The following is an 18,262-nucleotide window of genomic DNA, read 5'->3' as shown; positions in this document are numbered from 1 at the left end:
CAGCAGCGTGTCCACATGCAGCAGAGACCTAACCTGTAGAAAGTCCCCAGGAGAGAAGTCCAGAGCCCCCTCCCTCCAGGAGGAGCTGGAGGAGAGGAAGCTGGGTATGGAGGGGCTTGGGTTACACACTGGTAACTCCTGGATGAGTCAGAAATAACGCAGCAGCTGCTAGGGTGGAGCCTTATCAGCCCTGGTGCCAAGGAACTGCGCTCGGAGAACCACGGAACCAAGCTGGCAGGCCAAGAACACTCCTCACACCATCCATCCCTCCAGGACCAGCAAACTCTGGACCAGCGGGCTTTCCCAGGCAGGGTGGCTCTCTGTGCAGAGGGCAGCCTCAGCAATGTGCCAGAGCCTGGGCAGCAGCCTCCCTGTAGGTACTTGTCAACTGCTCATTCCCCATAAGCTAATGGGGCCCTCATCCTAAAAGTGCACACAATAGGCTAATAGCAGCTGCATGCTTGATGCGGCATAGGTCTCTTTCCAGCAACTTCTGCTAAACCCCTACAGCCCAGACTCTATTACTCTGTCTGCTCCCCTTCCACCTCCTCCTGGGCCCAGAAAATGGCCTAAGTGATAACTGGGAGCTAGGAAAGAGGAGTAAACTGCCTCAGGAATGGTCTCTGATGAGAAGGACCCCCAGCCACTCCCCAGGGCCAGGCTGCATCCCAGCATGGGGAAGGCCATAATTTCCTGTGCAGCTGAGCAGGGAAGCTCTGTTCTGGGGTATCACTCCTCGCACTGACCCATTCTCACTTCCTTCCACTTCACTAGATGTGGAGCACTGCCAATCTGGAGCTGGACTCCACACAGCCTTGTGGGGTGAACCTTGCACCCCGAACCTGGGTATGGATGATGATGCGGTCTCCACCTCTTCCCCAGTGGCCACCTGGATCTGGGTTACTATGTAACCTCCTCATGATCCCCCTACTTCCTTTCTTGTCCTTTTCTCTACACAATAGCCAGAATGATCTTATTATTGATTATTTTTTGACACAGGGTCTCCCTCTGTCGCCCAGGCTGGAGTGTAGTGGCGCAATCATAGCTCACTGCTGCCTCAACCTGCTGGGCTTTAGCAATCCTCCCAACTCAGCCTTGTGAGTAAGCTAGGGCCACAGGTGCACATCACCACGCTTGGCTAATTTAAAAAAATTTTTTTGTAGAGACAGGGTCTTGCTATGTTGCCCAGGCTGGTCTCAAACTCCTGGGCTCAAGTGATCCTCCCACCTCATCCTCCCCAAAACAGATGATATCATTCCTACCTTAAACCTACCTGAGAATGCATCTCATAATCCTTGCTAAGACCCTGCCAGGGCTCCGCTGTCAGCCCTGCCTCCCTCTCCAGCCTGTCTCTCCTTCCTCTTCCCCTTGCTCTGCCTTCCTGGCACTCGTCCGTTCTAGAACATGCGGAGAAGCTCTTTCCCTCTGGCAGCCTTTGTACTGGGTGTCCCCTCAGCCAGGAACTGGCTTCTTTCCATCCTTTGTCTTGGCGTAAAGGCACCTTCCTAGGGAAGCCTTCCCTGACAGTTGCTCTGGTGCCCAGGAGTACAGTGGTATGATCAGAACTCACTGCAGCCCTGAACTCCTGGGCTTAAGCGATCCTCCTGCCTCAGCCTCCTAACTAGCTGGGACCACAGAAGCATGCCACAACACCCTGCCACTTTTAAATTTTTTTGTAGAGGTCTTGTTATGTTGCACAGCCAGGTTGGTCTCAAACTCCTGGTCTCAAGCAATCCTCCTGCCTTGGTCTCCCAAAATATTGGAATTAACAGGCATGAGCCACCATGCCCGCCTGTCCTGATTTTCTGAAAGTGCCCTGTTGGAGAACTTGCTTATTGTCTCTGCCCACTGCCTACTGCAAGGCCAGGGCCCCCTCTGCTGTGCTCACCCCTGTCCTCCGGGAGCCTAGCACTTGGCAGGCACTTAATAAATACTGCCCGCTTGGCTAAATGGAATAGTGAAACAGCCTGTGGTGTCTGAGCTTCTCCCACTCTGCAATATCCACACCCATCTAGGCCCAAATGTCATTGTGTTAAGAGACCAAGTACCTAACCCAGTCTCCCATAACCAAATTTAGCTTTTCCAAAGGACTCACACTTTCAAAGTAGTGGGCTTTGGGCTATTGTGTTCTCCAAAGAACATCTGAAATGCTCCGTAAAGCCTTTGAGCTGGAAGTTAGGGCTTCCAAGAGTAAAAACCTTCCAATTCTGTCCTGTGCCTAAGGGCTAGTTTTCATTTGCTCTCTCCTGGTGAGAGACAGGGTGAAATACAAGGAGCTGGCCACTAGGTGTCGCCAAACACAAAAGCACCAGCGTTGCTTCCTCCCCACCCCCAGCAGGTTCTCCCAGGGCTCCAGAACACCCGGTTCGAGCCGACCAGTCCTTAGCCGATGTGGGAAGCAGATCACTCCTGCTCTGGCTCTCCCCCTATTCCAATCGTACTATCACAAACCACACTCCAGCCCTGGGTCCCAGGGCAAGATCTATTTATTCATTCAGAGAGCCACCCCTGCCCAGGGAAGGACTGGTGTCTGGTTTTTGCCGCCGCATCCACCCAGGAGCCAGTGGTCCAGGTACACAGTAGGTGCTTCCCAGAGGAGCGTCAGTTCCATATCAAAGACTGCTTCCATCACAGACCGCCTCCATGGGGCCGGCTTTACAGAATGTTGCCCTGTCCAACAAGCCTTCTATGAACAGCTCGCACTGATAGGTGCCGCCCCGTCTTCCCGGCTGGTGCAGCCTCGCCGTCCCGGGGACACCTCACACTGGGATTCCTAGGGCTTGGGCTGCCCAGCTGTGGGCCTGCGGTGTCGTCTGCGCCTGCATTTTGGAGCCAGGCTACTCCTGCTTCAACTCACTTCCCTGCAAGAGACAGTTCTTCTCGCTACAGAGAAGACCCTTGACTTGTCTTTTCTAAAAAGCGTGGTCATGGAGAATTCTTCCAGCTCTAGTTTGAGCTGATTCCGCCCTGCTGCCTAACAAGAGGGCACACTCAGGGCTGGATCTGGAGCAGAAATGCAGCCAGGAGCACATGTTCCCACCCTTCCCATTCCAACCCAAACAGAAACACCGTAACTGGCTTACATAATTCTCTCCTCTGCAGTAAGGGTGTCAGTGTGGAGCAAACTCATAATTGAAAAGAATAAATCATAATCAACCCAAACAATACAGATATTTCAGTCATGGTGCTCAACGAGTATATTAAAGTATGTCTCTGTTTGTTGCCTATACAAGCAAACGTGCTATTATATTTTTACCACAATTCTGACAAGCATCAGATTCATTTCACTTGAGAAATCTTATTTTCCCCTGTAGGGATCAAAAACTGGTCTCCATTAAACTATGTTTAAATTACATAAACTAAAACTGCAACTAAATTAGACACACTAATTATTCATCCAGTCCTTGAACGTGAGAACCAAAAGTAATGATGGTTCTCAATTATGGTCTCTTGGCTATTCCCATAAACATTCCAGCGTCTAAAATGGGGTGGCGCTTCCACTCCAAATCCTAAGAAAATTTCTATTAGCTGCCCAAGTCAGAGGTGAGCCAAAAAAAAGGAAAATGAAAAGAAACAGGCCAGGCACAGTGGCTCATGCCTGTAATCCCAGCACTTTAGGAGGCCAAGGCGGGCAGATCACCTGAGGTTAAGAGTTTGAGACTAGCCTGGCCAACATGGTGAAACCCAGTCTCTATAAAAAATACAAAAAATTAGCTGGGCGAGGTGGCGGACACCTGTAATCCCAGCTATTCGGAGACCGAGGCAGGAGAATCGCTTGAACCTGGGAGGCGGCAGTTGCCTGGAGCCAAGATCATGCCACTGCACTCCAACCTGAGCGACAGAGTGAGACTCCATTTCAAAAAACAAAAACAACAAAACAGAAAAGAAACAACAGGCAACTATTAACTATCCAAATGAATGGTGAGGGGACAGGTCCATGGTTATTTATTATGTAGTAGACAACCACACATTCTGCAAAAAGTGGGTGCCATCCCAGAAAATGACATCTGATTGGGGCAAATACAATGAAAAGACATTAAGGTACATACCTTCAATTTAGACACAGAGACACACTCCTGCTACACACACACACACACACACACACACACAGTTCAGAGCTGCCTCTCTGTTGAAGGAAGCTTGGCTGGTCAGGAAAGGATGGTGAGGAAGTGGCTCCTGACCACTGTGAAAGGTCCACACAACGGGAGAACTGGCCTTGGCTCCACAGGCCACAACACGTTCTCAGGGAGACACCCAAGGGCATCTGTAAGAGGCACGCTCAGATGCCACACTTCTTCCCAGCCTTTGCAGGGACCTAATCTCGACCACCATGTAATCTCCAGCATTTAAGCAGTTGATCTCACTTTAGAAGAATTAGGAGGTAGTGCAAGAGGGACCTGGAGAACAAGACTGCTGAAAGTCACATGCGGCAGTTGGAGGCTGGATGGCTGTGGCTCCCTGTATGGGTCTCTGTCTGGGAAATGCAACCCATTCTAATAAAGAGCTTTGAAAGCTGGCCTCACTTTGACAGGCACGAGTGGCCCTGAATACAAACACAGCCACCTGCACTCCTTTTTATTTTTAAACTGGAAGCTAATGCTCTTGAACATCCACATTTATCTATGTTAGAATATTCACTTATACCCAGGGCGGTCTTGCACCTGCTAGGAAGATGTCAAGTAAGCTCAGGCGAGGCCAGGGAGCAAAGCTGCTCCTTCAGACACACGAGCTGCCTCCAGCCCCTGCACTCGTCTTTTGTTTTGTCCATTTTAAAACACATTGTGATAGATTCTAATACATTTAAAAATGTACAATTTACACTTTCATGATGTTTACATTGCAAAAAAAATACAATGCCATAGAATTGGTGGTTCCTAGAGCTTATATGAAATATTATCCAGAATCTGTACATGTCTTAGCCTAAAAGAAATCAGCAGCACCCTAACATTCTCCAGAAGACCCAACACATCTGGAGAAATGAGCATCACTGGGGCTCACGGTGAAAGGTAACAATGAGCTAACTTCATGATCAGCCCTGGAGCCTGGCGTTCAAGAGGACTCCTCACCGCCCCCGCCCCACACTACTGTATGGCCACATTACAGAGTCCTTCCCCTGGGGGCCTTACCTGCTTCTGGAAATTAACTTCAGGCAAACAGGTGCTCAACTGTGAGGGGAGGGCTGTGGCTGGGCAGAAGTAGGAAGGTGCCGCCCTGTAGAAACACAGAACACAGGTTGTGGGAGGAGTCGGGAGGGCCCAGGCAGCTGCCAGGGCTGGGCCTGGAGCACACGCCCCATGCTGAGGATGCACAACCGCTGGCGGGAAGCTCGTGGAGCCGGGCTCTGCCGTGGTCCAGAAATACCTGTGTGTCTGGCAAGCCCAGGAAACCCGCACCCACACCTCTGGGATAAATAAGGTGCTGACGGCAGCTCAGCTGGCCTGGCATTTCCGGCCGAAGCAGGTCAGTCCGCTCAACACCACACACCCTGCTCCCCTTGGCTTAGTCACCAAGTCTAATTGAGACACTGTGTTCAGAGACACTGTGGACCAGAATGCATCACTCCAGGAAAATTGATGGCCAAGTTCTGCACCTGCACAAGAGAATGCCCCACCTACCAAATCTAACATGACAAGTGAGGCACAGGTAGCTCAGCACCCCGCAGCCTCTGTGCTCAGTGCATGTATATGTGTCTGTGTGCTTCAGTTGTGTACCTAAACATCAACTAACACACATGCTAGAAACACACGAAAAGCACAGTCACAGCTTGTTCACAGACCTACAGCCTAGCCACATGTCTACGTGCCCCCAATACACCTCTGGCAGGAATCTCAGAACACTGCCTTCTTTTCTTCTGCCTCCTACACAGGAGCTCATCGTTCAGGTCACCTGCACAGGTTAATGGAGCAAGAGCATGGATTGCCGAGTGGGCGGAGACACAGGAGAAGCAGGAGGCTGTGAGGGGCGCTGGGAGCCTTGCCCACCCGCTCCAGCTGCACCACCTGCTCTGCTGGGGTGCAAGACCCAGTACCTCACATCTCCAAGGCATGTATCAATCATCCCAATAAATGGTGAGGGCACAGGTCTGTGATTATATATTATGCGGTAGACAACCACGTTCTGTAAAAGGTGCGTAATTTTGCCAGGCGCGGTGGCTCACACCTGTAATCCCAGCACTTTGGGAGGCCAAGACAGGTGGATCACAAGGTCAGGCATTCGAGACCAGCCTGGCCAACACAGTGAAACCCTGTATCTACTAAAAATACAAAAAATTAGCTGGGCGTGGTGGCGGGCGCCTGTAATCCCAGCTACTTGGGAGGCTGAGGCAGGAGAATCGGTTGAACCTGGGAGGCAGAGTTTGCAGTGAGCTGACATCGCGCCACTGCACTCCAGCCTGGGGAACAGTGTGAGACTCCATCTCAAAAAAAAAAAAAAATGGGTGCTTTTACACCCACTTTTACTACCCACTCTTCTACTACCACAGGGCTCTCCGCTGTCAGCCCTGTAGTGGGGGAAAGGCTGCCAGACAATACTTTGAGAAACTGGTTCTGAGAGAGGTGTGGGGCCAATGACAGCTTGGAAACCCACTGTCTTCAATGAATTCTGAAAAGAAAGTTGCTCGATGACCCAAGGGGCTGAGGAAGACATGTTTTCCAGAGAAAGCAGGATTTCAAAAGCCTCCCCTAAAGTCAGACATCGCTGTAAACCTCTGACTCTCTGTTCTGTGTGTCCCTTTAACCAGCACTGGCCCTGGGATAGGAGAGCTGTCACCCACCACTGCCACCGCCTCCACAGTCAGACTAACCCTACGGGAATAGGCCATTTATAGCAATTAATTGCTCTTTTATTCCTCTAGATATCAAAGCACCAAAATACCAAGGAATCCTGGGGAACTTTCCACCCAAGTCCCCACATTCTTTCAAAAAGAGATGAAAAGAGTGGAAAGAGAGCCTTCCTCTACTTCTGAAGGGCTTTAATTTCTTCTACTACCATGACAGCCAATTATCATTCCTGTCTACAGGGCTCAGACCCTTCCAAGAAGCAGAGGGGAACACTGTATTCCTGACTTCAAGGGAAGGGGTCAAAGGATAGGGACTGTCCAGGGATTCACGGACAGCTGTTCTATTTGTCATTTAATTTTTAATTTTATTTTTTGCTAACCAAACAGCAGCATATTTGCCATTTTAAAAATATTTATTTATTTATTACTTTAAGTTCCGGGACACATGTGCAGAACGTGCAGGTTACACAGGTATGTACGCATGTGCCATGGCGGTTTGTGGCACCTATCAACCCGTCACCTAGGTTTTAAGATTCGCATGCATTAGGTATTTGTCTTAATGCTCTCCCTCCCCTTGCCCCCAGCCCCCCAACAGGCCCCGGTGTGTGTTGTTCCCCTCCCTGTGTCCATGTATTCTTATTGTTCAACTCCCACTTATGAGTGAGAACATACGATGTTTGGTTTTCTGTTCCTGTGTTAGTTTGCTAAGAATGATGGCTTCCAGCTTCATCCATGTCCCTGCAAAGGACACGATCTCATTCTTTTTTATGGCTGCATAGTATTCCACAGTGTATATGTGCCACGTTTTCTTTATCCAGTCTATCATTGATGGGCATCTGGGTTGGTTCCAAGTCTTTGCTATTGTAAATAGTGCTGCAATAAACATAAGTGTGCATGTGTCTTTATAGTGGAATGATTTATAATCCTTTGGGTATATACCCAGTAATGGGATTGCTGGGTCAAGTGGTATTTCTGGTTCTAGATCCTTGAGGAATTGCCACACTGTCTTCCACAATGGGTTGAACTAATTCACACTACTACCAACAGCGTGAAAGCATTCCTATTTCTCCACAGCCTCGCCAGCATTTATTGCTTCCTGATGTTTTAATAATTACCTATATTTGTCATTTTTATAGTCAGGTCAATGTTCCCAGTTTACAGAGGAAGAAACTGAGGCTCAAAGTCCCTGGACCCCAGGGCCCATCCATGTAAGACAGTAAGCACGCTCCAATAACTGGATTCAGTTTTCAGTTCTGCTCTGTCACTGATTGGTTGTGCACCGCGAGGCCAGTGACTGCTCTTCTGTGCACTTCATTTCACCACCTGTAGAAAGGAGATAGATCGTGACCTCTATCACGTCTTCCCTCAGTGGAGGTGAGACTAGGGCTGGCTTCCCGGGCCTGAGGCCTGGACAGTCACACAGGGCCTGCATTCAGGAGGGCCCCATGCTTGGTTTACTGTTCTACTCTCACCATCTTTAAATTCTTTTTTTTTTCTTTTGAGAGAGAGGGTCTTGCTCTGTTGCTCCAGCTGGAGTACAGTGGTGCAATCATGGCTCACTGCAGCCTCGAACTCCCTAGCTCAAGCAATCCACCCATCTCAGCCTCCTGCATGGCTGAACCACAGGCATGCACCACCATACCCGGCTAATTTTTATATTTTTTGTAGCGACAGGTTCTCATTATGTTGCCCAGGGTGGTCTTGAACTCCTGGGCTCAAGCAATCCTCCCACCTCCGCCTCTCATTACAGGCATGAGCCACCACACCCAGCCTTGAAATTTTTTTTTTTTTTTTTTTTTTTTTTTGAGAATGGAGTTTCTCTCTTATTGCCCAGGCTGGAGTGTAATGGCACGATCTCAGCTCACTGCAACCTCTGCCTCCCAGGTTCAAGCCATTCTCTTCCCTCAGCCTCCCCAGTAGCTGGGATTACAGATGCCCGCCACCACACCCGGCTATTTTTTGTATTTTAAGTAGAGACGGATTTCACCATGTTGGCCAGGCTAGTTTCAAACTCCTGACCTCAGGTGATCCGCCCGCCTCAGTCTCCCAAAGTGCTGGGATTATAGGCGTGAGCCACCACGCTGGGCCCCAGCCTTGAAATTTTTAATAATTTCTGAACAAGGGGGCTTGCACTGAGCCCTGCAAATGATACAGCTGGTCTAGAATGAGAAAAAGAAGGTCAAGATGCTTCTCAAACTGCCAAGGGTTCCACAACCTTAAGTAGACACTAAATGGACTCAAGAAGGATTTACTGAAACTTTTCTAGGTACGCACAGCCCTGAACCAGGCTTGGGGAGCACAAGGTACAGAACTGGGGCCGTGACACTGAGCCTGCATTCCAGTTGACTGAGTGGCTGAGGAAACCACACAACACAAGGCAAAGAGAAAACCACACAAATAATACATGATAATGAGCCAAAAAGATATGTTAGGTCAAGACACAAAACCTCCTAGAGTGCCAACCACATATCATGTACTGTGCCAAGCATCTGCCCCTGAGGAAAGAAGACCCAGGGCCTTAAGCCAGCATAGGAAGTGGCAGAGCAAAGGGGTGTAGTGAGCTCTGCAGGAAGGCAGGGGAGAGGCTGGCTGCCAATGGCTCCAGGGAGAAGTCACTGGAGCTGGGCCTTGAAGGATGAACAGGAGTTTGCTGGTAGAGAGAAAGGGGAAGGCACAAGACACAGAAGTTCAGCGAACAATTACTGAGCATCTATTCTACGGCAGGCATTGAGAATACACAGGTGAGCAAAAGAGCCACGGCTCACATGCGATGAGAGGCTTCCAATGAGCAGGGGGAGACAGACACCAGTCAAGTCACCCAGAACAATGATCTCAGACACTGAGACAAAGAACATGAAGGTTAAGTTTGAGTCGCCTCGGGGATGTGCGGCTGGGAGCCTGGAGGAGGAGGAGGAGTTGGTAGGGGTGGCATACACGTAGGAAGGCCCTGAAGCAGGAAGAGTTGTGGCTTAGGCCAAGTTAGAGCTGGACCACAGGGGCACTCAGGGGGAGGGGAAGAGGTGTTTCAGCAGAAGGAAGTCAAGCCTCAGCTTGAAAAGACCACTGTGGCCAAGGTGTGGAGAAGAGGCTGGGGTGGAGCAGCGGGAAGCAGGAGAGGAAGGGGAGCAACCAGGCAGGGGCTTGGTTGGGTAGAGAAGGGCCAGGAGGAGTGTAAGAGTGGGGCTGTGGCTGTGGCTGTGGGGAGAGGCCTGGCACATGTCCAGGGTGAGGCCCCAAAGGACAGGCTGGACAGCTGGGACTGAGAAGCCCATGGAGGCGCAAAAGCAGAGGAATGGCACAAGTGCACGTGCCCTTGGGATCAAGTCAGCACTACGGTGAACACTTGCAGAGGGTTCCAGGGCCAGAATCGAAACACGGTGACAAGCTAGTTCCGGGAAACATCAGGGGCACTTCTGGGGGCTACTTGGCCTGGAGTGAGAATGGGGGGCCTCAGGAAGAAAACACGTGCGAGCACGGGTGGGGCAGCTGCAGGGCAGGGGGCGCCTTCTGTGGGCACGCAGAGCCAGAGCAGTCAGGAACAGCAGGTGCCTGGGTGGCAGCAGCGGGACGGCGCAGGAGGGTAGGTCAGGGACCGGGGGAGCCTCTCTCTGGAAGGAAGTCCAACCTGCCAAGCGGAGGGCATTGGGCCCTGGTCAGGAGATGACTCGGGCAGAGTGGTCTCCCAGGAAGACCGGAGTCTGGGTGGATTCATGTGAAGCCCTGTGTGAGATGTGTGGAAGGGCAGGTGGGACACCACAGGCAGGACCTCACGAGGCCCAGGTGCAGGGCAGAGAGGGAGCAAGAACAGTGAGAGCTGCTCCCGAGAAGCAGGAACCGGTGGGTTTTCTATGAAGGAGGCAGAGCAGGGCAGGGGAGAGGTCCACCTGCCCCATCCCATGTCTACTCAGGCCCCACAGGCTCCTGTCCCCATCACAGCCCTCACTAAGCATGGGACTGCCCCCCACACACATGCTCCAACAGGACAGGGGCTGCTTCAGTAGCTGTAATAACCCCATGCCAGCCTGATCCAGCACCTGGTGTGTGGCATGGCAGGCCCGCAAGGAGAGCAGGGAGGATGAGTGGCTTCTGCTCTTCTTCCTCTGCCTAGAAACCCTTTCCCTCCCTCCTCATGGTCCTCCTGGAACTCAGTACTCACCCAGTGCTGTCACCATTGTCAAGTCTGTCGGTCCCTGCAAGAGGGAGAAGAGGGGCAGAATCTTGCCTGTCCTTTCCCAGGTGCCCTGGCCCCCACTTGCTCTGCCTGAGAGCTGTGCTCAGCCTCAGGTGAGTCTTAACCTCGGCTTTGCCTCCTCCAGGTGGGTCGGCTGACTTAACGGTGCCGGGGGAGCTCAGGGGAGGTCACCACCCAAACAGTCAAGGAGGAAGAAGGTGGGGGAACGGGAGTCTGAAGATGCTGTGGGCAGGAGGGAGGGAATCCATGGGGAAGGAGGAAGGAGGAGGAGGGCAGGGAGCAGAGGAAGGGGAGAGTGAGGCAGAGGCACAGAAAAGGCTCCCGTGGAAGGGGGAGGGCACCTGGGCCAGCAGATTGCCTGTGGCTGGGCCTGTAGGCAGAGCCGGGGTACAAGGGACCCAACAGCTGCTGGGCAGTGAGCGGGGGCAACGGGACTGGGCCAGAGGGGAGGACCAGCTAAGCTCAGTTAACTGGATGCCCTTTCCTGGGAATGGCTCCAGGCACACTCCCCAGCCCACAGCAGGGAGGGAGAGATCAGCCGGCAGCCAGCCAGGCTTTCACCAGGGGCCATGGCAGCCCTTGGGGCAGGGGAGTCTGGGGAGGAAGAGAGCACCATTGTAGACCCCACAGCTCAAGGGAGGAGGGAAGACAGCCAGGCCTTAATCCCCGAGAGCTGCCCAGCCCCAGGCCTCCCAACAGAAATCAGGATCTGAAAGGAAGACTCAGGCTGCCCAGAGCCACCCAGACCCACAGGCAAAGCTTCTATCTAGCAGGTCACAACCAGGACAAGGTGTGGGAGCCAAGGGGACCTGGTCACCAGTTCAGAGTCAGCTGCCCAAGGAACCCTGAGGAAGAGGAAGGTGCTGTCATGGGAGGATGAGAAGCATTTGCTATGAATTGGAACACATCAGAGAAAAACCAGCCCCAAATGCCTATGTACATCCTAGAGAGGGGAGGGCAGACAATAAAACACGAGTGATGGGGAAATCCTTAGCACACAAGAAAAAGACAGGTGCTGGGGCCAACCCGCGGGTGAGTGGGAACAGGAGTGTGGGGGTGGGCAGCGGGCCCTTCCTGAGCAAAGACGGGAAGACGGTGAGGGAGGGAGTTGGGGAGCAGAGCTGGACAGAGGCCCTATGGTGGGGGCACAGGGGCGGCTGGAGGCCAGCACTGGGGTGGGGCTGCGGTGGAACAGGCCCAGGCAGAAGAGGGGACAGGGCCTGTGTCACAAGGGCAGCCGGGAGCTGGGAGCAGAGGAATGGCTGGTCTGACTCGGGGTCCAGCAGGACCACCTGACTGTTGAATGGAGACAGGCCCAGGGCCAGAGTAGAGGCCGTGGCAGGAATCCAGGCAGATCTGCTGGTGTCTCAGGTGAGGGGGCAGCAGCAGAGGGTGAGGGTTCAAGGCAGCCAGGTGGGGACTCGTGGCACAGGCAGACAACAGGATCACCAGGGAGCGCACTGTGGGATGTGGGGGCAATGGTGACGGCTCCCGGGTTTTCAGTCTAAGTGGCTGAAGGTCGACATTCCTATCAATTGAGATGGGGAGAAGCAAGTGGAACAATTTTGGGGGACAATCACGAGCTGAATTTTAGACTTTAAGAGGCTTTTCCATCTCTGAGCCTTTGTTTCCTTTTCTGTAGAAAGGGGGTGATAACAGCACCTACCTCAAGGGCAGGTTGTGAAAATGAGATAACAAACAAAGAAAGCACTTGAAGCCTGGGCACATAATGAGACTCCGTCTCTACAAAAAATACAAAAGTTAGCTAGGTGTGGTGGCATGCACTTGCAGTCACAGTTATTCCGGAGGCTGAGGTGGGAGGATCGCTTGAGCCTGGAAAATCAAGGCTGCAGTGAGCAGTGATCATGCCACTAAACTCCAGCCTAGGTGACAGGGCAAGACCCAGTCTCTTAAAAAAAAAAAAAAAAAAAAGAGGACAGGCGCGGTGGCTCAGACCTGTAATCCCAGAACTTTGGGAGGCCAAGGCGGGTGGATCACCTGAGGTTGGGAGTTCAAGACCAGCCTGACCAACATGGAGAAACCCTGTCTCTACTAAAAATACAAAATTAGCCGTGTTGGTAGTGCATGCCTGTACTCAGGAGGCTGAGGCAGGAGAATCGCTTGAATCTGGGAGGCAGAGGTTGTGGTGAGCCAAGATTGTGCCATTGCACTCCAGCCTGGGCAACAAGAGTGAAACTCTATCTTGAGGAAAAAAAAAAAAAAAAAAAGCACTTGGCCCAGTGAGTGCCTGGTATACAGCAAAGGCTCAATAAATTCTAGTTACTATACTAACGAGATAAGAAAATGACACAGACCATGTAAGTAAATGCTTTTTGTTACAGGATGGGGGATGGGAGTAAAAATAAACAGTAAGAATTCAAAGGCTTTTAATACCCTCAGCTTCTCGTCTCTTCTCTCCCAGCTGCCCGTCAGTCCCCAGCTGGCTCAGAGGAATGATAAGGGACAGAGAGCCGGGAGGGGACCTTGCTTCCACAGTCTGAGTGCTGCCCCGAATCACTGGGAACACTTCTCAGCAGGGTGCCGCTGACATTTCAGACTGGGTGCATTTCTGCTGGAGGGCTGTCTGCACATTGCAGAAGCTGAGAGGCATTCCTGGCTTCCACCCACTAGATGCCAGTAGCAGCCCCCCTCCAGTTGTGACAATCAAATATATCTTCTGACGTTGCCGTGTGTCCCGTAGGGGACAAAATTGCCAGGTCGAGAGCACTGCTTTAAAGAAGCAGCCGACACGTACTCTGGCTTACTCTGTGCCTTGCACCATTGGCAACTCTCAGGTAAGTGAATCATTCAGTCTTCGCCACACACGTCCCTACAGGGCTTTACAAATGGGTATGCCATGGTGCACAGAGGTGACGTAACTCACCTGTCATGGCCCAGCTAGTCCACATCGGAGCAGGATGGAACCCAGATTGTTCAAGGTCTCAACCGCTCTGCCCTGTTGCTCTCCAGTATACAAGTACCTGGGTAAAAAGTCACTCTGAGCCAGCGAGGGGGACGGGGGGCAGAGGCCTGCCATGCAGCTCCTGCTAGAGTCCCACACAAGGTAGCACCTCAGGTCCTCTAGCGACATCAAAAAAGGGAGTGCCAGAGGGAATTTCCACACGCTCCACTCTCAGTAATTAAACTGCAACAACCTCCCAGACTCTCAGGCCTCAGGAGCAACCGCCTTAATTAATATATTCCACGTTGCAGCCTCCTCCATCCATAGCCACGCTCGGTATTCCCGAACCGCACTCCACCAGCAGAGCTAGGACAAAACAGGCCTCCTACTGAGGCATGGCATTTGCAGGCCACAGCCCCATTCTTAGGGGATAAGCCTGGGATGGGGAATGTGTCTTGAGGTCACCAACCCCAATTCAAACCTGATGCAAAGCTCCTTCCTGCTCCCTGAAGCCAGGTGATGCTACCGAAGAATAATTACTGTTGTCACCACAGCATTTTCTAAGCCCAGGCACAGAGTGGCAGAGTCAGTCAGCCCTCACAAGCCTGCAAGGTAGGAATTATTCCCATTTTATGGATGACACAATTGAGGCTCAGAGAAGATAAGTAACCTGCCTGAGGCCATGGAGTAATAAGTGGTAAGCCTGGATCCAAGGCCCTGCTTTCCCTCTCTCCTAACAGCCCCTTCTGGCTCAGGAGTTGACAGACGCATTATCCATTTTAACTGAAATTAAAAGAAAAATGTGGGCCGGGCACGGTGGCTCACGCCTGTAACCCCAGCACTTTGGAAGGTGGAGGCGGGCAGATTAGGAGGTCAAGAGATCGCCAACATAGTAAAACCCTGTCTCTACTAAAATTACAAAAATTAGCTGGGCATGGTGGTGCACGCCTGTAATCCCAGCTACTCGGGAGGCTGAGGCAAGAGAATTGCTTGAACCCAGGAGGCAGAGGTTGCAGTGAGCTGAGATCTCGCCACTGCACTCCAACCTGGCAAAAGAGCAAGATTCCGTCTCAAGAAAAAAAAAAGAAAAAGAAAAATCCACCTTACAGGAAAAAGAAAAACGGCTAGAGTCCAACCCACTGCCAATCAGAGATTAATTAGAAAATAAGGCTTACAATTATTATATACAAATAGAAATTAATTAATTATTTTTGAGACGGAGTCTCACACCGTCACCCAGGCTGGAGTGCAGTGGTGCGATCTCAGCTCACTGCAACCTCCGCCTCCCGGGTTCAAGTGATTATCCTGCCTCAGCCTCCTAATAGCTGGGATTACAGGCACCCACCACCACACCCAGCTAATTTTTGTATTCTTAGTAAAGACGGGGTTTCACCATGTTGGCTAGGCTGGTCTTGAAATCCTGACCTCAAGTGATCCACCTGCCTCAGCCTCCCAAAGTGCTGGAATTACAGGCATGAGCCACCACACCTCGCTAATTAATTTTTTAAAAGAAAATATGGCCTGGGCACAGTGGCTCATGCCTGTAATCCCAACGCTTTGGGAGGCTGAGGTGGGAGTATCACTTGAGGCCAGGAGTTTGAGCCTGGGCAACAAGGTGAAACCCCATCTCTACAAAAAATAAAAAAAAAAATTTAAAAGCTGGGCATGGTGGCCGGGCGCAGTGGCTCATGCCTGTAATCCCAGCACTTTGGGAGGCCGAGGCGCGCGGATCACCTGAGGTCAGGAGTTCAAGACCAGCCTGGCAAACATGGTGAAACCCCATCTCTACTAAAAAATACCAAAAATTAGCTGGGTGTGAGGCTGAGGCAGGAGAATCGCTTGAGCCCAGGAGGCAGAGACTGCAGTGAGCCGAGATCGCGCCACTGCTCTCCAGCCTGGGTGACAGAGCAAGACTGTCTCAAAAAAAAAAAAAAAATTAAGAAATGGTAATGTAAGGCGATGGGGAGAGGCCCTGCATCTGTCTACACACAGTGCCATCTGCATCGCATCCCAGACCACCCCATGTTAGCCACAGCTAGCCCTCCTCCAGTGGGGGCAGCCATGAAGCCCAAATGCAGGAGGACCCTTTCCTCTCTGGCTACAGGTCTGCAGCCGTGGGAGTGATTCTGGAATTCTCAACAGTTTGCCCTATGCACACTCCGAGATCAGAGTAGCCCGCCTGTCCCCTTCACAGCAGTGCCGTGCACGCTGTTCCAGGTCCAGAGCTCTCTGATGAAGGCCCTTTCGGAAGGTTCTGGGAGCATTTAAATCAAATCCACCTGACCTGATTCAATACAGCCCCGCAATGGCCAGAATGCAATGCTGCATCCAGCTGAGCCGCCTACCTACTGCAGGAAAGGTACTGACACGGCAACCAGGCTGGGAGGGAGGCGCCTGGAACCACTGGGGCATCCTCCTTTCTATGAAGGGGCTCCTGTTCAGAGCAAGCTCTGCAGGCCACCAGCAGGCATGCCACACACACCAAAGTGCTCCAGCACAGGCACAAACCTGCCTGGAGACAGCTTCCCCAGGACCTGCACGCTGGACAGGAAGCAAAAAGAAAGGGCTCCTTCTGTCCCTCCCACGCACTGAGGCAGGCGGTCAGATCCAAGCTTACCCTCATATTCCCTCTACAGCCGTGGCTCTCAATGGGGGCGATTCTGCCCCACGGCAGAAATGTGACAATATCTAGAGACATTTTTGATTGTCACGACTAGTAGGGTCCTGCTGGGTAGAGGCCAGGATCAGTGCCCACCACCAATAATTATCCAGCCCCACGTCTGGAGAGCTGAGTGAGAAGCCCTACTAGGGGGCCATCTCGGAGCTGCCGATTGCACCAGGCTCCCTCCACATCTCTGGGCCTCTGCATCTGCTATGCTTTCCACCTAGAACTTCCTTCCCTCCCTGATTCCTGAGACCAAGTCTCACAGATGTTCTCTGCTCTACAACACCTTCTCTGGGCTGCCTCGAGGCCTGTGTCTGCACATCCGCCTGCAATTCCTCTTCTCGCATCACCGCCCCAACACTGTACCTGGATATCTGAGAAATGTTCACCACCAGACTGGAAGCTCTTTGAGGACAGACCGGGGGTGGTTTTAAGGCCTTTATAGGCCCCAGGGAACCTTATTCTCAGAGACATACTAAAACAAACCCACATCTCTTATTAAATGTAATCCTCACGTAACTCACAAGAGTAGAGGGAGTGATATATTTTTTTCCCACATGGCCAGTATTTTTGTGGACCCTAGAAAAACTTGTAAGGCTCTGTGCTGAAGAATCTGGACAGGTGAGACACCACTGCTAGCCACAGCTGGGGCTCCTCGAGTGGTGAAGTGAATGGGAACCATGAAGGAAGTGCCCCCCAGCCTTTGCATGGCCTCACTTCAGATAATCCTAACACACCAAGGAGCTGCAGGAACCTGCATGTTCCTATAACTGGATTGGCATGAGGCATCTGTTTACATCTTCTGGTTTAAAATATTTATCCTTGTGATTCTGGCCCAGATCTCGTTGTCTCTCCAGTCCTGAATTGAGTGAAACCCACCTTTTTACAGAGGCAAGAGTACCTGGCAGGCCTACTCTGACAGCCTCTTGCAATTCAGCTGAAAACAATGCAAACAGGAAGGCATGTGGAGCCTGAGGAAGTTTCCTTGGCTGCCCCAGAACACTCAAGATCCTGGGCTATGTCTTCAGGCTCTACCGTTCTAACCAAGGGGACGTGCTGGTGGAGGTTTTCTCTCTGCACAGTGGGGGGACAAGGACAGAAGAAAAGAAAGGCATCTTTTGGCTTAATTTTAAAAGAGGTTCTTTTTTCTTCCCAGAGAACAGCTGGAGCCCTGGAACCTGGCCAAGTCAGAGCCTGAGACCTGAAGTCAGGAACCAGCACGCCTACAAAATCCAGCCACGGATCTTCCTTTAATTCAGTGTGACTCATTACCTTCAGCCTCTGGCAGGTTCCAGAGGGGTTACTAATGCAGAATCCAGAGCCTTCTTCTATTTATAAGCCGATGGAAGGGCTGGAATCCTAGCTCTTGCATGGGTACAAGCGCCCCCTCACTCCTGGGTATGAGGTCTCCCAGGCCTGACCGACCTTCCCCATGGGCTGCGCACCTGGCAGGAAGCTTCCTGAGCAAAGGCATCAAAAGATCCTCTGTGTCAACTGGAGGTAGAGGAACGCTTTTTCTCTCCTGGGACACCAGAGAGATCCCCAGCAAGCTGACTAAGTCCCCAAAAGGCAAATTAATTTGCATTTCTGTCAGGAAGGGACCACTTCCAGACCTAGTAATTCCAGGGATGGAGCCTGGCCCAGAGGTTCTGGAGAGCATGGGTCACCTCCAGAGAGTGCGGGTCACCTCCAGAGAGTGCGATCAGACTGGAAATTTTGACCTAT

The 18,262-nt window shown here is 51.8% G+C and overlaps 1 protein-coding gene across 2 annotated transcripts in view; it reads right to left on the bottom strand.

Annotated features, from left to right (window-relative positions):
- Positions 1-18,262, bottom strand: part of CTNNBIP1 (catenin beta interacting protein 1) — a 62,084-nt gene that overhangs the window by 24,490 nt on the left and 19,332 nt on the right. For both annotated transcript variants that reach the window (XM_031001020.3, XM_019010773.4), the window contains exon 2: positions 5,127-5,211. The gene's annotated coding sequence lies outside the window, so the exon portion shown is untranslated. The remainder of the gene's footprint in view (positions 1-5,126; positions 5,212-18,262) is intronic.

The sequence above is a fragment of the Gorilla gorilla genome, chromosome 1 (genome assembly GCF_029281585.2).
Source record: "Gorilla gorilla gorilla isolate KB3781 chromosome 1, NHGRI_mGorGor1-v2.1_pri, whole genome shotgun sequence".
Taxonomy (NCBI): domain Eukaryota; kingdom Metazoa; phylum Chordata; class Mammalia; order Primates; family Hominidae; genus Gorilla; species Gorilla gorilla.
The sequence above is the reverse complement of the archived record's forward strand: the minus strand, read 5'-3'. Positions and strand labels throughout refer to the sequence as shown.